Source organism: Periophthalmus magnuspinnatus, chromosome 7, assembly GCF_009829125.3.
Source record: "Periophthalmus magnuspinnatus isolate fPerMag1 chromosome 7, fPerMag1.2.pri, whole genome shotgun sequence".
NCBI classification, from domain to species: Eukaryota; Metazoa; Chordata; class Actinopteri; order Gobiiformes; family Gobiidae; genus Periophthalmus; species Periophthalmus magnuspinnatus.
This window is the reverse complement of record NC_047132.1, coordinates 12900550-12906406: the sequence shown is the minus strand read 5'-3', so window position 1 is coordinate 12906406 and position 5857 is coordinate 12900550.

Sequence of the window (5857 nt, the reverse complement as noted above, 5' to 3'; positions counted from 1 at the left end):
AACAATGTCATGATTTTTTAAAGGGGCAGATATAAGAGTGTGTCCTCTAAAAGAACGATTTTGTCAAGATGGAAATAAGCTCATTGAAAATATAATATCTATGAGTTCTGATTACTTGAAATCAGCATTTACTGGTAATATACAACACAGCTTTAAAGACCTGTGTGACTCTACTCTCTGATCTAATGTTGTTTCCTCATCACAAACAGACCTGGAGTTGTGTTTTGTTTCATTCGCACATGTTTAACACACAATATTTAGACTGAGTTCTTGTTTCAAACTGAAAACACTCTGTTCCACCTTGTGATGTCATCATGTGGTAATACAGGAAGTGCTCCACTGTGTTTTTAAACTCCATAAACCTTCGCTAGAATCATTTGGATCATTTCAGCCCTGGAATTATCAATCTCTACTTAACTAAAGGTAAAAGGAGCTGTTAACTTGAAAACTACTACTTCATGACATCACAAGGTGGAACAGAGCATTTTCACTTGTGGGAATGTAGACAGACTAAAAAAAACTTTCATTTTAATTACAGAGTTGGAGCAATAGCTAAATTCAATTCATTTTATTTTTGTAACGCCCAAAATCACAACAACAGTTGTCTCGAAGGGCGTTCATGTTTTGGTTGATGGGGGAAACCGGAGTACCCAGAGGAAACCCATCCAGATACGGGGAGAAACATGAAAAACTCCACACAGAAAGGCCTGGGCGACCCGGGGATCGAACCAAACCTTCTTGCTGTGAGGCATGAGTGTTGCCACTCAGCCACTGTGCTGCCTACACACAAAAACAAACAGGAAAATCAAACAACAGGAAAAATCAGACAAAACAAGAAAAATCGGCCAGGCAAGGAGGAGGGAGGGGGACAGAGGAGGGCCAGGCGAGGAGGAGGAAGACCAGGCGAGGAGGAGGAAGACCAGGTGAGGAGAAGGAGAGCCGGGCGAGGAGGATGAGAGCCAGGCGAGGAGGAGAGGGAGGCGGGTGGAGGAGGGCCAGGCGGGGAGGAGGAGAGGGTCCAGCTGTCATCGGGGCATCTGAAAGAGATACACTCCACAGGGGGAGTGGGACAGGGGACAACATGTGAATAGCATTGCTGATGAGAAAATAGGGCAAAGTAGAGGATAGTGCTCAGGTTGCCATACTTCCCCCAGCTAGTTACTCCTACTGCAGCTGATCTTATCCCGGGTTTTAATGTCACTCCCAGCCAATCTGGTCATAGTTAGTTTGGAGTGACATTAAACTAAGTAACCTGGTCATAAGCTATACCGAAGAGGAAGGTTTTAAGCCTGGTCTTAAATACAGAGACTGTGGGGGCCCGTTTAACATCAGCAGGGAGTTGGTTCAATAGCACAGGAGCTTAGTAACTGAATGCTCTCCCTCCCACTGTACTTTTGGACACTCTAGGAACCACTAATAGTCCTGCATTCTGAGAGCGGAGTGCTCTGTTTGGCTGGTACGGGACAATAGCATCTTGCAGATAGGATGGGGCCATACCCTTTAGGGCTTTGTATGTCAGGAGGAGGACTTTGAATTTGATTCTACACTCGACAGGAAGCCAGTGCAGAAATTTTAGTACAGGACTGATGTGGTCTCTTCTTTTAGAATGAGAGATTTTGATCAAATAGGACTCCAAGATTTTTTACAGTAGGGCTAGAAGCTATACTCACATTGTCGAGTGAGATTATCTGGTCTGACAGAGAATCTCTTTGACCTTTGGGACCAACGACAATGACCTCTGTTTTGTCAGGATTTAAGAGCAGGTAATTCAAGGTTTTGATGTCCTTCACACAGGCACTGAGTTTATCTATTTGATCAGTCTGATTTGGTTTCATTGATAAGTACAGCTGAGTGTCATCAGCGTAGCAGTGAAAATTAATGCCATGTTTTCTGATAATGTTACGCAATGGCAACATATACAGAGTAAATAGGATTGGACCAAGCACAGATCCTTGTGGAACACCACAGGCTACTTTAGAACAGGGAGAGGTGCTCTGGTTTATACTAACAAACTGGTACCTATCTGATAGATAGGATTTAAACCATTTGAGGGCGGTCCCTCTGATTCCAATGTCACATTCTAACCTCTGCAGTAGAATGTTGTGATCAATGGTAAATCTGACAATAACATCTCCATGGAAACATTTGGCCAAACCTCCACTAAAAAAGACATCATAGGTTGAGCGGTCAGATCCACGATGTAAATGCTGTTGTTGTGTCCTTGGGCAAGACTCTTAACCCACCTCGTCCCCAGTGTGTGTGTACACTGGTGTATGAATGTGTGTGTGAATGGGTGAGTGGTTCTTGATGTAAAGAACTTTGAGCCTTGAAGATGGAAAAGTGCTGTATAAAAATGTGAGACCTGCTGAAAAGGCTGAGGGTTTATTTTTAACACGTATTTGAGCAAAACAAAAATATACAAATAAAAACAGAAAAAAAAGATTGATTCAGTTGTTTCTATTGAACAAAATTCAGGTCAAATCTTTATCAAAATCACTACATTTGAAGCTTTATAAAACCTCAAAATCTACTTGAAATACTATTAAATGGTTACTTTAATACTTTTACTTAAGTAGACTTTTTCTTGTGATAATTTCTTGTGATAATCCTCTGGTATCTGTACCTTTTACTGAAGAAACAAAACTGAGTATTTCTCCCTCCTCTGGTCTGAATACTAGTTTGCGTATCGATTCATGAGTTTTGATTCTTTTGACAACCTGAATTCCCAGCTCATGTTTAACCCTTGAAGCCTCCCTCTGTTTGCATCATGTGTGATTTTTAGCACTGTCTTTTTTTATATTTTTACTGTCATTAGAGTGAGCAGTTCCCGTATTTGTCGCCTGTCCCCACGGTGCCTTCACTGACTGGAGGACTTTTTAAATATGGTGAGACAGGTTCCGCTTCCTCATTTCTTCTTTCAGAAACTTTTGCAAGTGTTAAATTTCCACTGGCAGCTGTGACAGAGCGAAAGGGAACTGACAAAACAGTGTACAGTTTTAGAGCGTACAAACCAACGCCCAAAACCTTACACGAAAGAGCTCCGGCTTAAACTGAATGAATTCCATGACTTCAGTTGATTTCAAACAATATCACTGTATTTGACCTCGAGGCACTACTTTAGACACTGAGCAGTGAAACAGGAGAGGTTGTATAGACATCACAATGTTTTGAAATTTACCAGTGAGTAACAACCACAGACTATATAAGAAGTGACTAAGTGAGTGTGATATCGCTCACAGCGTTCAGCTCCAAATGAAGCTCAACGAGGCTAGAGCAGTTACAGGGGACAATTTGGAGCAGAGTTCTGACCGCGAATATCATAGCAACCAAAGAGCCTATCTGGAGTGAGGCTGTTGGAGGTAACGCCCCTTCCCACCCGCACTGCTGGTTTAGCAGGGAGCGTGTGCTTAGCAACACTGGCAGTCAAACCTGTTGCTAACACTAGAGCAAGCGACCTTGGGGAAAGAAGGCACCTGATTTGTTTGTTATTAATGTTCAAATTGTTAGGAAAAATATCGGTGCGTAGCTATTCTGCATAACCATTGCCATAGTTTATTATTGTATTGCTATAGTTCATTATTGTAGCAGTGCTTATGAGAAGACGAGGACTTTATTACAGCGGTGTGACGCAGATAGATGTAGAATATGTTGTACATGTCCTGAACATATATCTATAAATCTAATCAAATAACTAAGCAGGGCAATGATTTATTGATAGGCATGTACTGACTGGTCACCCTGGTTTAATCAACAAAATATGTGTCAGCAATTGGAGCAAAAGACAACAAGGATGCTCGTCACAGCCTGATAGGACTGTGCAACGTGCCAAAAGGCCTGCCTGGCCTGTGCACCAACGAAGAGGCGCTAAGTCTAAATCTCCCACTATAGTATGTGTATAAAAACTCATTGTATAGGCGTAAACATTTAGTCTCTGCCTGGGAATGTCAGTTGCACAGACTCTGTGTACAAGTATTGCTCTTTACTGGGTGATTGAGTAAATTCCTTTCTGAACTTTATCTCTGTTTCAAGGTTATTCTTTGTCTTAGCAGAAACTAACAAACACGAGAGGAAAAGGCTAAATTCCTCAACAGTATCTTGATTTACAGACACAATCATGAAATCGACCTTCCTCATTCCCAAACCTGCACAGAACCTCCAGACCCCCCCAACCTCAACATTAGCTCAAATAGGTCACAGGACTAGGTCCACGCAACAATGAGGAACTATTCTCCCACAGGCTATTGTTGTCTGTTTAAGAAAGTAAAAGTGAAAGAAAAGTCCACCTTATTCTCACACTCGCAACATTTGAGTTCACATGGAGCAAATGTGAAGCACACATGAAGCACAGGTGAAGGACATGTGAAGCACATGTGAAGTATACGTGAAGCATACATGAAGGACATGTGAAGCACACGTAAAGTACACAAGAAGCACAAGCAAAGGACACGTGAAGTACACGCGAAGCGCACATGAAACACTAGTAAAGCATGCCTGAAGTACACGTGAAGCAGAGGTGAAGCACACAGGAAGTATACGTGAAGCATACAAGCACACGTGAAGCACACGTGAAGCAGATGTGTAGGCTCTGTATGCACGTGTGGCCTGTTCATAACGAAAATATAATCCTACATAAACTGTTGATCAAAGTCTATCTCCTCTATGGTCAGCAGGGGGCGCTCTGGGTGGGTGATCTGATGTTTGGACAGCCTCCTCTCACAGCTTCTTCCTCGCTCCATCAAATTGTCTTTTCTGTTGGTAGATCTCAGCAGGCCAAAAACAAAAACAATAAAATTAATGACCTACTTACAAAATATTTTGTTTCAAATAAAGAGGAAAAAAATGAACTTGAAATCGGATAAAATCCCTGACCTTCTGGTTGTTGGGCTGTACCACTGTGCCACATGCGTCTGGTTGGACCCTGCAGTGACATAACCACTGCCCTGTGCTCTGTGATGACATCAGAGTGAGGTGGTTTGGTTTAATCTCTGCTCTTCTCCCCCTCCTCTGTTCCTCTCCTCTGCCCCCTTCTCTCCCCCTCCTCTCCTCCTCTGCCCCTTTCATCCTCTTTTCTTTCCTCATCTCCCCTCTGCTCCTCTCCCCCTCCTCTGTTCCTCCTCTCCTCTCTGCTCCCCTTCTCTCTCCCCCTCTCCTCCTCTGCCCCCTCCTATCTCCACCTCTCCCCTCTGCTCCTCTCCCCCTTCTCTCCTCCTCCTCTCCTCTCTTCCCCTCTCTGCCTCTTCTCCTCTACTCTTTCTTCTCTTCCCTCCTCTCCTCTCTTCTCTCCGTCTTTTCCCCCTCCTCTCTCCCTCTCCCCTTCTCTACCCCTCTCATCCTCCTCTCCTTCTCTTCTCCCTCCTCCTCTCCTTCTCTGTCCCCTCCTCCTCTCCTTTTCCCTCTCCTCTTCTCTCCTCCTCTCCTCTGCCCTGCCCACTCCTCCTCTCTCCTCATCTGCCCCCTCCGCCTCCTCTCTCCTCCTCTCTCCCCCTCTTCTCTCCCCCCTCCTCTCCTCTCCCCTCTCCCTCACCCGTCCTTCCCTCCTCCTCCTCCTCCTCCTCCTCCTCAGTGAGTTTAATCCCATACACAGATTACAGATTAAAGACGTTTGGGACTGTCGGGGGTTTGGTGACTTCTACAGTCGCTTTTGTAACAATAATAATCTGGGACAAGGGGCTACAGTATTTTAGAAAGAAAACTACGACTAGAGCTGAACAACATGGGGGAAATATTTAAATACTGCAACCAGACTGAGACAAGACTGAAATATAAACAGAACAAAGTCAAATGAATAAAATCCGCAGCTGGTGCAGGCGACAGTGTCAGCGTCAGTGTCTGAAGTTTTACTTTTATGAACCATTGA